The sequence below is a fragment of the Castor canadensis genome, chromosome 4, assembly GCF_047511655.1.
Source record: "Castor canadensis chromosome 4, mCasCan1.hap1v2, whole genome shotgun sequence".
Taxonomy (NCBI): domain Eukaryota; kingdom Metazoa; phylum Chordata; class Mammalia; order Rodentia; family Castoridae; genus Castor; species Castor canadensis.
Window position 1 is genome coordinate 72,876,751 of NC_133389.1, and position 19,387 is coordinate 72,896,137.

The 19,387-nt window shown below is 38.2% G+C and overlaps 1 non-coding gene across 1 annotated transcript; it reads left to right on the forward strand.

The window, feature by feature from the left end:
* The first annotated feature begins 16,456 nt into the window (after positions 1–16,456).
* Positions 16,457–16,620, forward strand: LOC141422742 (U1 spliceosomal RNA). Its single transcript, XR_012447489.1, has one exon. It is a non-coding gene; the product is annotated as a U1 spliceosomal RNA (small nuclear RNA).
* The last annotated feature ends 2,767 nt before the right edge of the window (positions 16,621–19,387 follow it).

A 19,387-nucleotide genomic window follows, 5' to 3' on the forward strand; every position in this document is an offset into this window, starting at 1 on the left:
AGGTAAGTGTACCCACCTCATAGAATGGGTAAAAAGCATAAAAGTGTTTGTATTCCATACAAATGTCCACCAAAATGTGTCCATCACAGTGTGAAGGATTTTAACAATCAAGTAGATATGATGATCGTTTGTGGGAATACCTGTCTCTTTCACCAGGACCATAGGCTCATGAACAAAGTGGCCATTGAGGCAGGGATGGCTCAGCAGCATGGACTTTCATTCACCAAGGTCAACATGCCTATGTTTACTGTTTGAGTGTCCAAATTAATAGGATGAGAAACCAGCATTGAACCCTTGATAAAGCACCATTCCTTAGGCTGATCTGACAGCCACATTGTGGCAGGATGACAATGAAGGGGCAGTGATTAGTTTTTACTGAAATAGACACTTTCTTTGCATACACATTTGCCTTCCCTACAGAAACTGCTTCTGCCCAATCTATCATCTGTGGACTTACACAGTGCCTTATCTATCCTCATGGCATAGCTTTTGGTTGAGGAACTCCCTTCCCTGCTAATGAATGTGACAATGGCCCGTGCTTATGGATTCACCATCTTACATACTCCTCACCATCTCTTTTTTTGAACTAGTTTTTATTTATTTTACTGTCATCTTATTTATTTGTTTTAATTTTATTTTATCATTTTTAAATTTACTTACATGTGTATACTTTATTTGGGCCACCACCCCCTACCCCACTCCTCACCATCATGACTACTGGAATGTTCATTTGAAAATTTAGACAGCTGGGCACCGGTGGCTTATGCTTGTAATCCTAGCTACTCAGGATGCAGAGATCAGGAGGCCTGCATTTCAAAGCATGCCTAGACTCAAGGGAGTGAAATGGAAACTATACCACTTGCTGTTACCCTTGGTGATCCATGGGCAAAATGTATGTTTCTAATTCCCTTAGACTTGTGCTATGCTGGTCTAGAGGTCTTAGGGTATTTTTGTTAGTTTTAATGCCCTTTTCCTTTTTTGGCCATATTAGAGATTAAACTTCAGATCTCTACAACTTGAGCCAGGTTCTGGGTTCTTTTTTGCTTTCTTTTGTTTCTCAGAGAAGGTCTCATGTTTTTGCTCAGGCCAACTGTGATCTTCTGCCTTCTGAGTAAGCTGGGACCACAGACATGTGCCACCCACATCGAACTTGTTTTTGAACAGGAATTTGGATTTCTTGCTTGCTTGGCAGGTGCTCTACCTCCAGCCTTTTTTGCTCTGGTTATTTTTGAGATATGGTCATACATTTTTCCTCAGGCCACCTGGAACCAATATCCTTCTCTTTGAAGATTCCTGCCACCCCTGGGGTTACAGGCACATGCTACCATGTCCTGTTTTTTTCAATGAGGTAAGTACTTGCAAACTTTTTTGTCCAGGCTGGCCTGGAACTGCAATTCTCTTAATCTCAACCTGTCAAGTAGCTAAGATTACAGGTGTAAGTCACTAGCACCTGGCTTCCAGCTAGTTACTGAGACAAAGACTCACTAACTATTGCCCAGGCTGACCTCAAATCACAATCCTCCTATTTCCCCTTTCTGAAGCTGCCCCTAAAGTTCTTACTTTATGGGTTTTTGGTGCTACTGGAGGTTGAATTCAGGTCTTGCACTTGCTTGACAGGTATTCTACTATGTGATACACACCAGTTCTTTATGTTTAGTTAGGTATGTGTTAGTTTGTTTGTTTTTATTTTTGAACTGTGGTACCAGATTTTGAACCTGATTAGTGCTGTGGCAAGCCTCCAGCTTGAATTCAGGGACTACACCTTGAGCCAATCCACCAACCCTTTTTTGTGATGGTTTTTTTCACAAAAGCATCTCAAGAACTATTTGCCTTTTCTGGCTTTGAACTGTGATTCTCCTGATCTTTGTCTTCTCAGTAGCTAGGATTATAAGTGTGAGCCACTGGGGCCAGGCTTCAGCCTTCTTTACTTAGTATTTGAGATAAGTTCTCACTTTTTTCTTTTTGCCCAGGTCAGCCTGGACCTCTATCCTCCTATTTTTGTTTCCCTATGTAGCTGAAGAGGACAGATGTATGCCACTGTGCCCAGCCATTGGTTGAAATGGGGTCTTAGTGAATTAACCTCTTGGGAACTACACTACTTCTTTTAGGAAAACCATGGCTCAACCATGACAGTAGCAGAGAGGCTAACGTTCTGGTTTCAGAACATTATGAAGTATGAAAGTATAAGGTATGGCAGGCTGCAGATTTCTGCGAGGTCTATGGGTGATGCTGGCATGCCCGAGACATAGTGGCCAGAAAAAAAAGAAAAAATGAAGGGCGGGAGAGTGGGGAGAGAAAGACAGAAGGAGAAATACAAGAGTAACACTTGAAAGCAAACAGAATTTCATTCATTCATGAACATTTATCAACACTATGTAACAGGCACTGGTATGTTGTGGAGATATGAAGAACAAGGTGGACAATGACCTTTGCAGTGCATACCTGCCTGATACATGTAATCCTAGCTACCTGGGGGCTAGTGGAGTGGCTCAAGCATAAGAATACCTGCTTAGCAAGCATGAAGCCATGAGTTCAAACCTCAGTGCAATCAGAAAACAAAGAAACAAACTCAGACATAGCTACTTGGGAGGCAGAGATCAGGAGGATCATGACTTGAGCCCAGCCTAGGCAAATAGTTCTTGAGACCCCCTCCATCTACAAAATAACCAGAGCAAATAGACTAGAGGTGTGGTGCAAGCAGTAAAGCACCTGCTTTGCAAGTACAAAGCTCTAAATTAAAACCCCAGAGATGCCAAAAACAAACAAAAAAAAAGACAACAAATTTTGTTTTTATAATTACAAGTGCTCCAAAAAATGAAGTATACAGCATACTGATATCCAAAGTCAGGAGGTCAGGGCTCTCAAATGGGGCTGGGAAATTTGATGAACTAATAACAGATATGCTTTGTCTATGCAAGGATTCTGAGCCTTTTCTCTTGCTGGTGAACTTGAGTGCTGTATAAGAAGACCCATCTGTGTTCCCAGGTCATTCTGTCCAGACCTTGACAGGAGCATGTAAGAGATGGGCACAGCCTGGTTGCCTCCAGCCTCATTCAGGAGCTTTGGAGAGCTTTGACCAGCTGTTGAGAGGTCAGTGTGAGACTGTGGTTAGAGACAATGGCTAGCAAAAAAGCCAAAGAAATCTGGACAGTCACAGTTGGGTGAGATTCAACTCTGGAGCAACCAAATAGAAATAGAGCTGAATGAATGTTAGGTTGTGACACATGGTTTTCTGGTGGCCTTGGACCAGCCTAATTCTCGCTCACTGCTCATTTGTAGTTGTCAAAATATAGCTGTGAAAACTTCTGGAAATGTGATATCCTGAGATAGGGAAGGACTGGCCTAAAACGCAGGCTGTGATGTAGTCCCTCTAGAGGAGATGTCCTTGGATGCTTGGATGTGTCATGCCCCAGAGGAGTGGGGTTGGGTATAAAACCCAGGGCAGGTTCCTTTCCAGACTCCCTTATCTGGCAAGCAGGTGGGCAGTGCACAGCTGAGACTCCATCTGTCCTGGGCATTTTTCTGAGTTTTCAGAGACTGGGTCATGATGAATTCTAGGACTCTGATATTATAAGGCTTCAAAAGGCAAGTAGTTTACTGTCTGAAAAAATAAGAGAGGTTCCCAAAATTTCTGGCTTGTGGTGTCTCTACTGTCTCAGCATACATAAGCCAAAAGACTTTAAGAAGATAGGTGCTACCAGGAGCAGGTGGCCCACACCTATATGCCTAGCTTCTTGGGAGACTAAGGTGGGGAAGCCAGGGATTTGAGGTCAGCCCCAGTAAAGAGTTTGAGAGACCTCATCTTCAAAATAACCAGAGCAAAATGTACTGAAAGTGTGGCTCAAGTAGCAAGCCCTGAGTTCAAGCCCCTAACATGTGCAAGGTCCTGAGTTCCATATCTGTCACCACCAGGAAAATCCACCCAACCAAACAATCCCCCCAAAAGAAACCTGACACTCTTCTAAACTGATAAAAATATTTTGAATTTTCCTAATGTGATAAACAGCAGTGGAACTGGGTGATGGATAAAGGAGTGCCACTCACTGTAATTTCTCTTTAAATTTTTATGCATGTTTAAATTTTTCATGATGAAATGTTGGAATTTTAATTGAACTCTGTATATAAGATCTGCATTTTGCTGTTAATAATATCTAAAAGAGAGAGAGAAAAAAACTTGGACCTAGTGAGGGGCTAGGTAAAAAAATACCGAAAGGAAAAGCATCCTATGGTATCATAGGTATGGTTGTCCTCAGTAGGAAATCAGTTTTTATGTGCTCTATGCCTGGGTTTTGGAGTAGGTCTAATGTTGGTGCAAGCAGCCGTGGAGGACTGTGATGACTTCTTCAACAAGGCCCTAGGATGGCCTCCCTCTTCCTATCCTGAGAAGCTCAGTCCCAAAACCTGCCAGCATCCCACACTGACAGCGCTACAGTGCAAGCAGAGGACTTAAAATACAGATTCACCTGACTTCAGCTTCTGCATCGCCTAAGGCGCCCCTCCATCCGCTCTCTCAGTGTAGCACCAATCCCGTGTGCTCTGCTCCATGCCCACCCACATCTCTTGCCCCACCCTATCTTAAGAAAATTGGCCTTTTGATCCTTATAAAAATGAATGGCTAATATTTCCCAAATCTCATAAAATGTAAAAGAGAAACATTTTATATCAATGACATATTTTGCTTGGCGACAAGCTAGCTCACTGTTTGTTTTTGTGTATGAACAAGATGTCTGCCTTCACTTTTAAATTTCAAAGTTCACTTATTCCCTAACACTGAGGTACATATTTTAAATTCTAGGCACAGACTATTTTTCTTTTCTGGATTTTTGGATTTTTATACATATACCAAATATAGTTCTGGACAAACATTCCAGTGGAAGCATTTCTGTGACTACACTGTTTTTAGGATTTCATTTACACTTAACATCACTGTTGCAACACATAGCCCCAAATCTCAGAAAATCACAACACTAAGTATTTGCTTGTGTTAGTGGAAGGACGTGGGTGCTGGAGTATGTGGGCTGTGCATACCTAAGCTGACTTCTGATAAGTTCCAAATAATCTTATGCTGATCTAATGTTAAAGATAAGAAGGGCAAATATGAGAATATGTCTGAGGGGTGGGTACCAGTGGGAAGGAGGAGGATATAAGGAAAGGGGGTCAGAGGGTGAATATGGTGGGAATATTCTGTACACATGTATGTAAGTAGAAAAATGATACCTGCTGAAATGGTTCCAAGAATGGGAAGGGGGACGTATAAAGGAGAAAGATGAAGTGGATTAATTAAACTATGAAATATTGTAAGAAATTTTGTTAATGTCACAATGGATGCCCAGTACATAATAACAAAAATAAAGTATAAAAAAGATTTGTTGAAAATATGCAATGCATGCAAGGTGGTAGTTAGACCCAAATTTTACCCAATCACAAATGATAGCATGATCTGAGTCCATATAACCTTCATAATCCTAATAACAATGTAGGATGGAGGAAGTTAAATTGTGGAAATGAATATGGAAGAGGAAAAATTACTAATGTCATCAGACTAACGTATTGTTAGTCAATTAATATTCACTTGTTCTGTCTTGTCTTTTTTTTTATATTCTGATTTAAACTACTTACTAGTTCCAGCCTATGTTAACTTTCAGGTACTATTTACAAATTAAGTATTATTATTTCTGCAATTTTCACTTGCCACAGACAATGCAGTCCTCAAAGACCTTAAGTGAGTTCTGAAATGCTATGCGTGTACTTTAAGAGCATGCATTCGGGGACTTCTCTATGGTTGGTTCAACTGAATAACTTGTTAGACATACTCAAATAAACTTATGAATATTTTGTTTTACTAAATAGTTACATTGAAGAACTAGCATTCTTTGGATAATCTCACAATTTAATACAAAATTTAAAATTAGCAAAAAGGACTTGAGTAGTTTAAATAGACTTTCTACTTAATATTGAAATATAATCTGATGGAACAGTGTTACTTCTCAGTATCCTCTGTCTAGTGCCCTCAGCAAAACTTCCCCCAAGATGCATCTAGTCACATGTAATCAGCTTCAAATTCACAACTTCAGAGTTTTGCTTTGTTTTTTTTAATATACATCAGAATATCTCAGGACATACATCCTCTCCTACTGCTTCTCCCAATTATCTGGGCAAAAAATATTGATGTCTTAGATGGGCTACTTCATAATGATTTTGTAAATAAGAGCCTTCCTTGATTGGAGGATGCTAAAAAACAAAATGAAACCAAACAAAAAGCAAATAACAAATAAGAAATACCAAATTGAAAGAATATTCTTTATATACACAACATGGATTTATGCTTGTGACTAAATACTGTTAAAGAAATTATTTGCCTTTGTGTTTAGAATTTTACTCATAAAGATCTTAATATTTGTGTAAGGCTGGCAGTTTCAGAAAGGGATAAAGGACTAAATATCCACTGAATTTTAGACTATGAAACTTGTGATTCCTTAATAAAAAGTACTTTTAAAAATCTGTAAGAATTCACCAGTCTTCAAAGTTACCAGGATTATTAACTATTCATGGAAGAACAGCACTTGACCTCACTTTGCATATGTCACTTTTGTTTCATTTTCTTTTATCACATAAATGTCAATTTAAAATTAAGATGTTATATTATGTAAATATTTATACTGATTCTTAGAGGCCTTAGTAACATAAAATTTGGAAAATTTGTTGCTGTTCAGGTCTCCACTCTGACACATTACTGCATTTTATAGCAACCACCACAATATGGAAGCTGTGATTTTGGTTTTCATGATATTTGGAGTTTGCTCATCTATTGCATGTTGCTTAAACATAGCTTACCAGTAGTTATTTCTTTAGGATTCTCTGTGGTGAAAAAGTAAACAAAATAGGGTCAACCAACACTAAATTTCATTCAGCACATTTCCTCATGTGTAAGCAAATCAATTTGAAAAATGTTAATGACAGAATCAGGATAACATGAACAGAAAGTGTTTAACAAAGTAATGAGTGCTTACTCTTTTTTTTTTGTAAAACTTTTATTTTTCAAATAAGTCAAAATTGAACTAGAAAAGGTAACCAAAATATCCACAGCTTTTCTCTTCTTTTCCCACCTTTCAACTTATCTATGTACAACATGATATCACCAATTAGACAAAACTCCACATCAACAACACCAGATCCAAAGGTCCAATAGTGTGAAAGGATTAACCTCAAAATTTCCTGAAAAGAATAAATAGATTCTGGCCAGGGAACTTACATATAACCCTTTCTATAGTGGAATTGTTCTATGAATATTATAGTAGAATAATTCAATAGGGAAATGAACATTGTAAATAAATTAAATTCCCAGTGAATAATTTATTTCTCTGAATAACTTAAAAATTCACTGAAGCTGCTTAAAAGTAGATTTAGGAGCTGAGACAAAACTTTTGACACAGCACAGTAGACCCTGATGGATAACTAAAACACTGAAAATCAATAATCTTAAGGGCAGGGTAAAAGCGACCATTGAAACTGAAGTACAGAAAGAAGAAAAGAACAAATTGAAAAAGAGTAGATTTTCCATGACTTGCAGGTCAAAATATCTTGCTAGTAACAGAAATAAACTAGTATAATGTTTTGAAATTTGACTGGCAGTTTCTCCAAAAGTTAAAAATATATTTACACTAAGACACACGAATCATGTTCTGGGTGTTTCACCAAGAAAAATGAAAACTACATTAAAAAATAGATATTATTTTTTAAAAAGTTACCCAGAATTTCAACAACTACAGGACAAATGATTATTTTAGCACATCAATTTATTGCACAGAAGTAATCATTTGGTTTCTTTCCTTTCCCTATTGAATATTTTTTAAAGTAACCAGAGTCCACTTTCCAAAATTATATACAATATGTCAGCTTTCCAATGAAATTGCTCCATTTTGTTTTTATAATACATTTTGCGGAAAATGACAATGAAAGCAGATACTATGGTGGGTATAATTTGGCATTGGGCTCACTGCTCTGAATATGTCCCAATTTTTTGATGGTTCTCAATAAGACATTGAAATGGGACCAGAACATCACAGGCAACACTGTATACACCAAAACCCAAAATTTTATTAAGCTTTCTGTTAAAACTTATTACATTTAATGACGTAATTGATTTTTATTCATTTAGGAAAAAAATTTTAAATGAAAATTTTAAGATATTTTAAATATGATGTAATAGCTTTTTTTCTTTTATTATTCATATGTGCATACAAGGCTTGGTTCATTTCTCCCCCCTGCCCCCACCCCCTCCCTTACCACCTACTCCGCCCCCTCCCTCTCCCCCCCTCAATACCCAGCAGAAACTATTTTGCCCTTATTTCTAATTTTGTTGTAGAGAGAGTATAAGCAATAATAGGAAGGAACAAGGGGTTTTGCTGGTTGAGATAAGGATAGCTATACAGGGCATTGAATCACATTGATTTCCTGTGCGTGGGTGTTACCTTCTAGGTTAATTCTTTTTGATCTAACCTTTTCTCTAGTACCTGTTCCCCTTTTCCTATTGGCCTCAGTTGCTTTAAGGTATCTGCTTTAGTTTCTCTGCGTTAAGGGCAACAAATGCTAGCTAGTTTTTTAGGTGTCTTACCTATCCTCACCCCTCCCTTGTGTGCTCTCGCTTTTATCATGTGCTCATAGTCCAATCCCCTTGTTGTGTTTGCCCTTGATCTAATGTCCACATATGAGGGAGAACATATGATTTTTGGTCTTTTGGGACAGGCTAACCTCACTCAGAATGATGTTCTCCAATTCCATCCATTTACCAGTGAATGATAACATTTCATTCTTCTTCATGGCTGCATAAAATTCCATTGTGTATAGATACCACATTTTCTTAATGCATTTGTCAGTGGTGGGGCATCTTGGCTGTTTCCATAACTTGGCTATTGTGAATAGTGCCGCAATAAACATGGATGTGCAGGTGCCTCTGGAGTAACAGTCTTTTGGGTATATCCCCAAGAGTGGTATTGCTGGATCAAATGGTAGATAGATGTCTAGCTTTTTAAGTAGCCTCCAAATTTTTTTCCAGAGTGGTTGTACTAGTCTACATTCCCACCAACAGTGTAAGAGGGTTCCTTTTTCCCCACATCCTCGCCAACACCTGTTGTTGGTGGTGTTGCTGATGATGGCTATTCTAACAGGGGTGAGGTGGAATCTTAGTGTGGTTTTAATTTGCATTTCCTTTATTGCTAGAGATGGTGAGCATTTTTTCATGTGTTTTCTGGCCATTTGAATTTCTTCTTTTGAGAAAGTTCTGTTTAGTTCACATGCCCATTTCTTTATTGGTTCATTAGTTTTGGGAGAATTTAGTTTTTTAAGTTCCCTGTATATTCTGTTTATCAGTCCTTTGTCTGGTGTGTAGTTGGCAAATATTTTCTCCCACTCTGTGGGTGTTCTCTTCAGTTTAGAGACCATTTCTTTTGATGAACAGAAGCTTTTTAGTTTTATGAGGTCCCATTTATCTATGCTATCTCTTAGTTGCTGTGCTGCTGGGGTTTCATTGAGAAAGTTCTTACCTATACCTACTAACTCCAGAGTATTTCCTACTCTTTCTTGTATCAACTTAAGAGTTTGGGGTCTGATATTAAGATCCTTGATCCATTTTGAGTTAATCTTGGTATAGGGTGATATACATGGACCTAGTTTCAGTTTTTTGCAGACTGCTAACCAGTTTTCCCAGCAGTTTTTGTTGAAGAGGCTGCTATTTCTCCATCGTATATTTTTAGCTCCTTTGTCAAAGATAAGTTGCTTATAGTTGTGTGGCTTCATATCTGGATCTTCTATTCTGTTCCACTGGTCTTCATGTCTGTTTTTGTGCCAGTACCATGCTGTTTTTATTGTTATTGCTTTGTAATATAGTTTGAAGTCAGGTATTGTGATACCTCCTGCATAGTTGTTTTGACTGAGTATTGCCTTGGCTATTCGTGGCCTCTTGTGTTTCCATATAAATTTAGCAGTAGATTTTTCAATCTCTTTAATGAATGTCATTGGAATTTTGATGGGAATTGCATTAAACATGTAGATTACTTTAGGGAGTATTGACATTTTTACTATGTTGATTCTTCCAATCCATGAGCATGGGAGATCTCTCCACTTTCTATAGTCTTCCTCAATCTCTTTCTTCAGAAGTGTATAGTTTTCCTTGTAGAGGTCTTTCACATCTTTTGTTAGGTTTACGCCTAGGTATTTGATTTTTTTTGAGGCTATTGTAAATGGAATTGTTTTCATACATTCTTTTTCTGTTTGCTCATTTTTAGTGTATAGAAATGCTAATGATTTTTCTATGTTGATTTTATATCCTGCTACCTTGCTATAGCTATTGATGATGTCTAGAAGCTTCTGAGTAGAGTTTTTTGGGTCTTTAAGGTATAGGATCATGTCGTCTGCAAATAGGGATATTTTGACAGTTTCTTTACCTATTTGTATTCCTTTTATTCCTTCTTCTTGCCTAATTGCTCTGGCTAGGAATTCCAGTACTATGTTGAATAGGAGTGGAGATAGTGGGCATCCTTGTCTGGTTCCTGATTTTAGAGGGAATGGTTTCAGTTTTTCTCCGTTAAGTATAATGCTGGCTGTGGGTTTGTCATATATAGCTTTTATAATGTTGAGGAACTTTCCTTCTATTCCTAGTTTTCTTAGAGCTTTTATCATGAAATGATGTTGGATCTTATCAAAGGCTTTTTCTGCATCTATTGAGATGATCAAGTGGTTTTTGTCTTTGCTTCTGTTAATGTGGTTTATTATGTTTATTGATTTTCATATGTTGAACCACCCCTACATCCCTGGGATGAAGCCTACTTGGTCGTGGTGAATCATCTTTTTGATGTGTTGCTGAATTCGGTTTGCCATTATTTTGTTGAGGATTTTTGCATCAATGTTCATTAAGGAAATTGGCCTATAGTTCTCCTTTTTGGAGGTGTCTTTGCCTGGTTTTGGGATAAGTGTAATACTGGCTTCATAAAATGTGTTTGGCAGTTTTCCTTCCCTTTCTATTTCGTGGAACAGTTTAAGGAGGGTTGGTATCAGTTCTTCTTTAAAGGTCTGATAGAATTCAGCAGAGAATCCATCAGGTCCTGGACTTTTCTTTTTGGGGAGACTCTTGATTGCTGCTTCAATTTCATTTTGTGTTATAGGTATATTCAGGTGATTAATTTCCTCTTGGTTCAGTTTTGGATGATCATATGTATCTAGAAATCTGTCCATTTCTTTAAGATTTTCAAATTTATTTGAATATAGGTTCTCAAAGTAGTCTCTGATGATTTCCTGGACTTCCATGGTGTTTGTTGTTATCTCCCCTTTTGCATTCCTAATTCTACTAATTTGGGCTTTTTCTCTCCTCATTTTAGTCAGGTTTGCCAGGGGTCTATCGATCTTGTTTATTTTTTCAAAGAACCAACTTTTTGTTTCATTAATTCTTTGTATGGTTTTTTTGGTTTCTATTTCGTTGATTTCAGCTCTTATTTTTATTATTTCTCTCCTTCTATTTGTTTTGGGATTTGCTTGTTCTTGTTTTTCTAGGAGTTTGAGATGTATCATTAGGTCATTGATTTGGGATCTTTCAATCTTTTTAATATATGCACTCATGGCTATAAACTTTCCTCTCAAGACTGCCTTAGCTATGTCCCATAGGTTCCAGTAGGTTGTGTTTTCATTTTCATTGACTTCCAGGAACTTTTTAATTTCCTCTTTTATTGCATCGATGATCCACTCTTCATTAAGTAATGAGTTATTTAGTTTCCAGCTGTTTGCATGTTTTGTGTCTTTACTTTTGTTGTTGAGTTCTACTTTTACTGCATTGTGTTCAGATAGTATGCACGGTATTATTTCTATTTTCTTATATTTGCTGAGGCTTGCTTTGTGCCCTAGGATATGATCTATTTTGGAGAAGGTTCCATGGGCTGCTGAGAAGAATGTATATTGTGTAGAGGTTGGATGAAATGTTCTGTAGACATCTACTAGGTCCACTTGATCTATTGCATATTTTAGATCTTGGATTTCTTTATTGAGTTTTTGTTTGGATGACCTATCTATTGATGATAATGGAGTGTTAAAGTCTCCCACAACCACTGTGTTGGTGTTTATATATGCTTTTAGGTCTTTCAGGGTATGTTTGATGAAATTGGGTGCGTTGACATTGGGTGCGTACAGATTGATGATTATTATTTCCTTTTGGTCTATTTCCCCTTTTATCAGTGTGGAATGTTCTTCTTTATCTCGTTTGATCAATGTAGGTTTGAAGTCTACTTTGTCAGAGATAAGTATTGCTACTCCTGCCTGTTTTCGGGGGCCATTGGCTTGGTAAATCTTCTTCCAGCTTTCATCCTAAGCATATGCTTATTTCTGTCAGTGAGATGAGTCTCCTGTAAGCAACAAATTGTTGGATCTTCTTTTTTAATCCATTTTGTCAAACGGTGTCTTTTGATGGGTGAATTAAGTCCATTAACATTAAGCGTTAGTACTGATAGGTATGTGGTGATTCCTGCCATTTAGTTGTCTTAGTTGTTTGAAGGTTTGATTGTGTGTACCTAACTTGATGTTACTCTCTACTGTCTTGCTTTTTCTTATCCTGTGGTTTGGTGCTGCCTGCCTTTTCATGGTTAAGTTGGGTGTCACTTTCTGTGTGCAGGATCCCTTGCAGAATCTTTTGTAATGGTGGCTTTGTGGTCAAATATTGTTTTAGTTCCTGCTTATCATGGAAGACTTTTATTGCTCCATCTATTTTGAATGATAGCTTTGCTGGGTAGAGTATCCTGGGGTTGAAGTTATTTTCATTCAGTGCCCGGAAGATCTCACCCCACGCTCTTCTTGCTTTTAATGTTTCTGTTGAGAAGTCTGCTGTGATTTTGATGGGTTTACCTTTGTATGTTACTTGTTTTTTCTCTCTTACAGCCTTCAATATTCTTTCCTTAGTTTCTGAACTTGTTGTTTTAATAATGATATGTCGTGGAGTAGTTCTATTTTGATCTCGTCTGTTTGGTGTCCTGGAAGCCTCTTGCATTTGTATGGGAATATCTTTCTCTAGATTTGGGAAATTTTCCATTATTATTATTTTGTTGACTATATTATGCATTCCCTTCGCTTGCACCTCTTCTCCTTCTTCGATGCCCATGATTCTCAAGTTTGGTCTTTTGATGGAGTCAGTGAGTTCTTGCATTTTCTTTTCACAGGTCTTGAGTTGTTTAATTAATAGTTCTTCAGTTTTTCCTTTAATTACCATTTCATCTTCAAGTTCTGAGATTCTGTCTTCTGTTTGTTCTATTCTGCTGGATTGGCCTTCCGTTTTGTTTTGAAATTCTGTTTCATTCTTTTTTCTGAGGTTTTCCATATCCTGGCAGTTTTCTTCTTTATTGTTGTCTATTTTTGTTCTGAGTTCATTTATCCATTTATTCATTGTGTTCTCTCTTTCACTTTGGTGTTTATGCAGTGCTTCTATGGTTTCCTTTATTTCTTCTTTTGCTTTTTCAAATTCTCTGTTTTTATTGTCTTGGAATTTCTTGAGTGTCTCCTGTACATTTTGGTTGACCCTATCCAGTATCATCTCTATAAAATTCTCATTGAGTACTTGTAGTATGTCTTCTTTTAAATTATTCTTGTGGGCTTCATTGGGTCCTTTGGCATAGTTTATCTTCATTTTGTTGGAGGTTGGATCTGAGTTTCTGTTCTCTTCATTCCCCTCTGGTTCCTGTACTAATTTTTTGCTGTGGGGAAACTGGTTTCCCTGTTTTTTCTGTCTTCCCGTCATTGTCCTTGGTGTTGTTACTGTCCCTGTACTGTGTGTAATTAAGTATTTTCTAGCTTGTAATAATAACAATGGTAATATTTAGAATGGAAGAGTGAGCTGAGATGGAAAGCAAGAAGTTAAAGAAAAGGGGAAAACAAATATACAGACAAGAGGGAGAAAGCAGAACAAGGTATCAGACAAGAGAGTTTCAAAGGTATAAACAGGGAGTGTTAGTGTACTAATCGACAGTAAGCTGAACAGACATTAGAGAGACAGAGAGAGGATTGAAAATCAAAGATAAAAAAATAAAAAATAAGTAAATGAAAGTAATTTCTATATATAAAAATGAATTAAAATAAAATGGAAAATAGAAAATTAAAAAAAAAACAAAAAACTTCCAAGTTTATATGCAATGCAGTTTCAGTCTTAATAATTTGGGTGTCCGTCTCAATCGCCAGTCCTGGAGTTGGTGCCTCAGATGTTGTTCTGTAGTTGTCTCATCAAAGGGGATGCATAAAATAGAACAAAACTACACACTCACACACACACACACACACACACACACACAAAAAGCCCCACCAAGTGTCGCCAGTTCAAATGCAATACAGTTTCAGTAAGTTTTTCAGCTTTCAGGTGTAATTCGGTTGTTCTCTCATCAAAGGTAGGGAGAAAAAGAAAAAAAAGCATCTGGAGACAGTTCTGAGAGTGGTATCTGCAACTGTGGCTTGCCTGCCTGCTGCTCCCAGCCTGTAGCTGGCAGCGTTATTTATGCAGATCTCTGGGGTGAGCTAGCACTCACCTGGTCCCACAGGCTTTGTTTGCTCAGAGTTCTCCTGTGCGGGAGCCTCTGCTACAGGCTTTCCCCTTTCCAAGCACTGGGAAAGCTGACACTGCCACCACGTTGTCAGGCCTGTGTGTTTATTTACAGTTCATGTGGGAGGTGGGTCTTCCCCCCTCTCCTCTGAAGTTTTCCTCCCACTGCCACTTTCAGAAGCTTTCCTGCTCCTGCTTACTGGGCGGTGCTGCTGCTCCTGCCAGCCACCATGTTTATTTACAGTTCACGTGGGAAATGGGTCTTCCCTCCTCTCACAAGCTTCCCCACTCCTGGTTGCTGGGTGCACTCCCCGCTCCCGCCAGAGGCCCTCTGGCCCACCCGGCTTGTTTATTTACAGTCCCGGGAAGGATTCCCTTCCCCCATTCTTCAGCGCTCAGGGTGCCCCACCCTCTTTCCAGCGTGTCTTAACTGTTCTTATTGCTTATTACTCAGTTTCTCTTTTTTTTTTCCTGGGTGGAGGTCAGTCTGTCCAGGGGGCTATGCTGCTCTGGCCTAGGCTTGTCTGTGGGGGTACCACAGTACCGCGAAGCTCACCTGGTCTGCGTCTTCCCAAGTTGTATGGGCGCCAGCCACTGTCGGCCCCGGGGGCCCTCCTCGTTTCTCCATTTAACATGAAGTGGAGATTCTCTGCACCGGCTTTTTCATCAGGTTCTGGGTAAAGGAAGTTGGTTCCTGTCAAAATAACCCTGAAGAAATTGTCACTGTGTCTGCTTTTTGTTTGTTTTCTGTTGTTATTTTCTATCACTGATTCTACTTCAATCTAACTCAAGCTTTCTCCCAGCGTCACTTTTAACTCTGGACAGCAGGGAACCGAAGAAAACCGGGGCGAGCTCTCTCTCTGATTGGCTTTCATTCAGTGCTTCTGATTAAGGGGGGGGAGAGGAAAAAAAGCCCTTCCTCTCAGCGTGAGCAAGCGAGGGAGAGATTCTGCCCGCGGGAGCCGCAGCCCGGCCAGGGAAGGTTGGGGATGGGATGCCCACAGCGCTCCCCGCGATTTGCAAGTGCCATCACTATTTTCTTATCCCTATTCTTACACCCTTCATTTCCCCCCCTTTTCTTGGCTACATACATTGTTCTCCCTCCCAACTACTCTGTCTGCTCCCTTTTCATCCATTCTCTCCCCTGTCTTCACCTCCCCTTCCTATCCTTCCTCAACATGTCACCATATTGCCCTTTCCTCCTACAAACTCAACACCCACAATCAAGGCTACTGTACCAACTGCATACACCCTACATACTACAATCCCTGACACAAGCACCTTCCAGTAAAACACCAGAAATACACCCTAAAACACACAAGGGCCACAAAACCCAGCAGCATCCATATCTCTTCCCACATCTACACCACACTTCCCCCTTTTCACCTCTTTTGTGCCACCTTTACCAATTACCCAAGTTTCTACCTCTAGCCAAATAACTATTAACTGCCCAGCTCACACTGTTTATAGATATTATCACCAAGGTGTTTTCTATATACTACAAAAACAACTGATCTAGCACTGAACCTGTGAATTTGTCATTGCTAATTTATACCTCTAGGCCAAAGACAGAAACAGTGCATCAACCTAGTCAGTCACAACAAAAATTTAAGCCACGAACTAGCCAGTCAAGAACATAGTTGCATAGCATCAATTGGAGCAATGGGGAGAAAAAGGGATGGAAGCTTCACTCTCCCAAAAAACAACTAAATAGAGGATTTAGTGGAAAATGAAGAAAATTCATACCAAAGTGCTGACATCAACAAAACAGTGATAAATGTCACATTGAGCTCAGTGGTGCCCATATAAAAATCCTCAAAGAGGAAATCAAAGCAGAAAGTAAAAGATACCCTCAAGAAATTTCAAGACACCACAAAACAATTGAGAAGATATAGAATATTTACCTGGCAGGGAAGATACTATGATCACAAAGGTGGGTTTCCCAGGGCAAGACTTATCCATTGCATTTTAGATGTGCTGTCCCTTGTGATTTCCCCAAATGTGGGAAACTCGACTACATAATTTGTGGGAGTGGGGGACTGCATTCATGCTCTCCCCTGAAAATAAAAAAAATTTGAAAAAAAATAGAATATACAGAAACACTTAAATAAACTCAGAAAGATCTTCAACACACACAAAAGTGAAATACAAGACACTATAAAAATAGATATATAAAATAAGACAATACAAAATACAAAAGAGGAGTTGAACGAAGATATGGAAAACCTCAGAAAAAAGCATGAAACAGAAATCCTGGAAATAAAAAGTCCCATTAGTCAAACACAAAGCACAATGAAAGGCCACTCCAGCAGAATAGGACAAGTAGAACACAGACTCTCAGAGCTTAGAAATTAAAGTAAAAACAGAGGAAACTTAGTCAAACTACCCAAGAGTTGTGAAAGGAACATGAAAGAACTCAGCTATTCCATGAAAAGACCAAATATGAGAATTATGGGCACCAAGGAAGGAGAAAAAGTTCATATCAAAGGGTTATATTACATATTCAATAAAATAAAAGCAGAAAATTTCTCAAATCTTGAGAAAGGTTTATCCATTCAGGTGTAGGAAGCCTTCAGGACAACAAACAGACTTGACCAAAATAGAACCTACCAATGGCATATTATCATCAAAACAACTTGCACAGAAAAGAGATAAAGAATATTGAAGGCTGTAAGAGAAAAAACAACAACCTATAAAGTAAATGTATCAAAATAACATTAGATTTTTCAACAGGAAACTTAAAAGCAAGAAGGGAATGGAGTGATATATTTTGGGTACTGAAAGAAGTTAATTTCAGCCCCAGGATACAATAATATCAGTATTAACACTGAATGTTAATGGGCCCTACTTCCCTATCAAAGACATCATGTGGCAAACTGGATTCAAAAGGAAGATCCTACACTCTGTTGTTTACAAGAGAACTATCTTATTGACAGATATAAACACTGCCTTAGGTTGAAAGACAGGAAGAAGATTTATCAAGCCAATGACCCCTCAAAACAGGCAGGAGTAGCAGTACTTAAATCAGACAAAGTAGACCTCAAACATATGTTGGTCAAATGAGACAAAGAAAGATACTTCATACTAATAAAAGGTGCACTACATCAAAAGGAAATAATAATTGTCAACCTACATTCACCCAATGTCACTGCACCCAGTTTCATCACACAAACACTAATGGACTTAAAAACACATATAGACTTCAACAGTGGTAGTGGGAGACTTTAATACCCTCTGTCACCAACAAATATGTTATCCAAACAAAAATAAAGAAATTCTAGGACTAAATTACATCATACATCAAATGGACTTAAATGAGATCTACAGAACATTTCATCTGGCAACAGCATAATATACATTCTTCTCAGTGGCCCATGGAATTTTTTCAAAAATAGACCCTATCACAGGGCACAAAGCAAGCCTCAACAAATATAAGAAAAGTAAAATAACTCCCTGCATACTATCTGATTACAATGCAATGGAACCAGAGCTCAACAACAAAAGCAGCAGCAGAAAATACACAAGCAACAGGAGGCTGAAAAACACATTGCTCAATGATCAGTGGGTCATAGAAGAAATAAGAGAGGAAGTGAAAATATGCCTGAAAGTGAAAGGAAATGAAAATACCACCTACCAGAACCTATGGGACACAGAAAGTTTATAGTCATGAGTGCATACATTAAAAGGACAGAAAGGTCTCAAATAAATGATCTAAATGCTACATCTCAAACTCCTAGAAAGAGAAGAACAAGCAAAACCCAAAACAAGCAGAAGGAGAGAAATAAAAAAATAAGGGCTGAAATTAATTAAATAGAGACAACAACAACAAGCACACACACACACAAAGAATCAACAAAACAAAAGCTGGTTCTTTGAAAAAATAAACAAGTTTACAGACCCATGGCAAATCTGACTAAAATGAGTAGAGAAAAATGCACATCAGTAAAATCAGAACTGAAAAAGGCACAATAACAACAAACACCAAGGAAATCCAGGAAATAATCAGGGACTACATTGAGACCCTATATTCAAATAAATTGGAAAGTCTTGAATAAACAGACAAGTTTCCAGATGCTTACAACCGTCCAATATGGAACAAAGAGGATATTAATCATTTAAACAAATCTATAACATATAATGAAATCAAAGCAGCAATAGATTGTCCAAAAAAACAAAAGTCCAGGACCTGAAGATTCTCTGCTGAATTCTACAAGACCATTAAAGAAGAGGTAATACAAACACTTGTTAAACTTTATCATGAAACTGAAAGGGAAGGAACACTGCCTAACTTATTTTATAAAGCCAGTATAACCCTCATCCCAAATCAGGACAAGGGTAAATCTGTAAAGGAGAATTACAGGCCCATTTCCTCAATGAACATTGACAGAAAAGTCCTCAATAAAACAATGGCAAACCAAATCCAACAACACATCAGAAAGATCATTGACCATGACCAAGTCAGCTTCATCCCAATTATGCAGGGATGGTTCAACATATCCCAATCATTAAAGGTAATATAGCACATTAATTGAAGCAAAGTCAAAAACCACTTGATCTTTTCAATAGATGTGGAAAAAACCTTCAATAAGATTCAACACCATTTACTGATAAAACCTTTAAGAAAGCTAGGAATAGAAGGAATGTACCTCAACCCTATGAGGGCCATAGCTAACATCATATTTAATAGGGAAAAACTGAAATCATTTCCCCTAATGTCAGGAATGATACAAGAAAGGTGACTCTTGTCACTCCTATTCAGCACAATCCTGGAATTCCTAGCCAGAGCAAAATGGCAAGAAGAAGAAATAAAAGGAATTCAAATAGGTA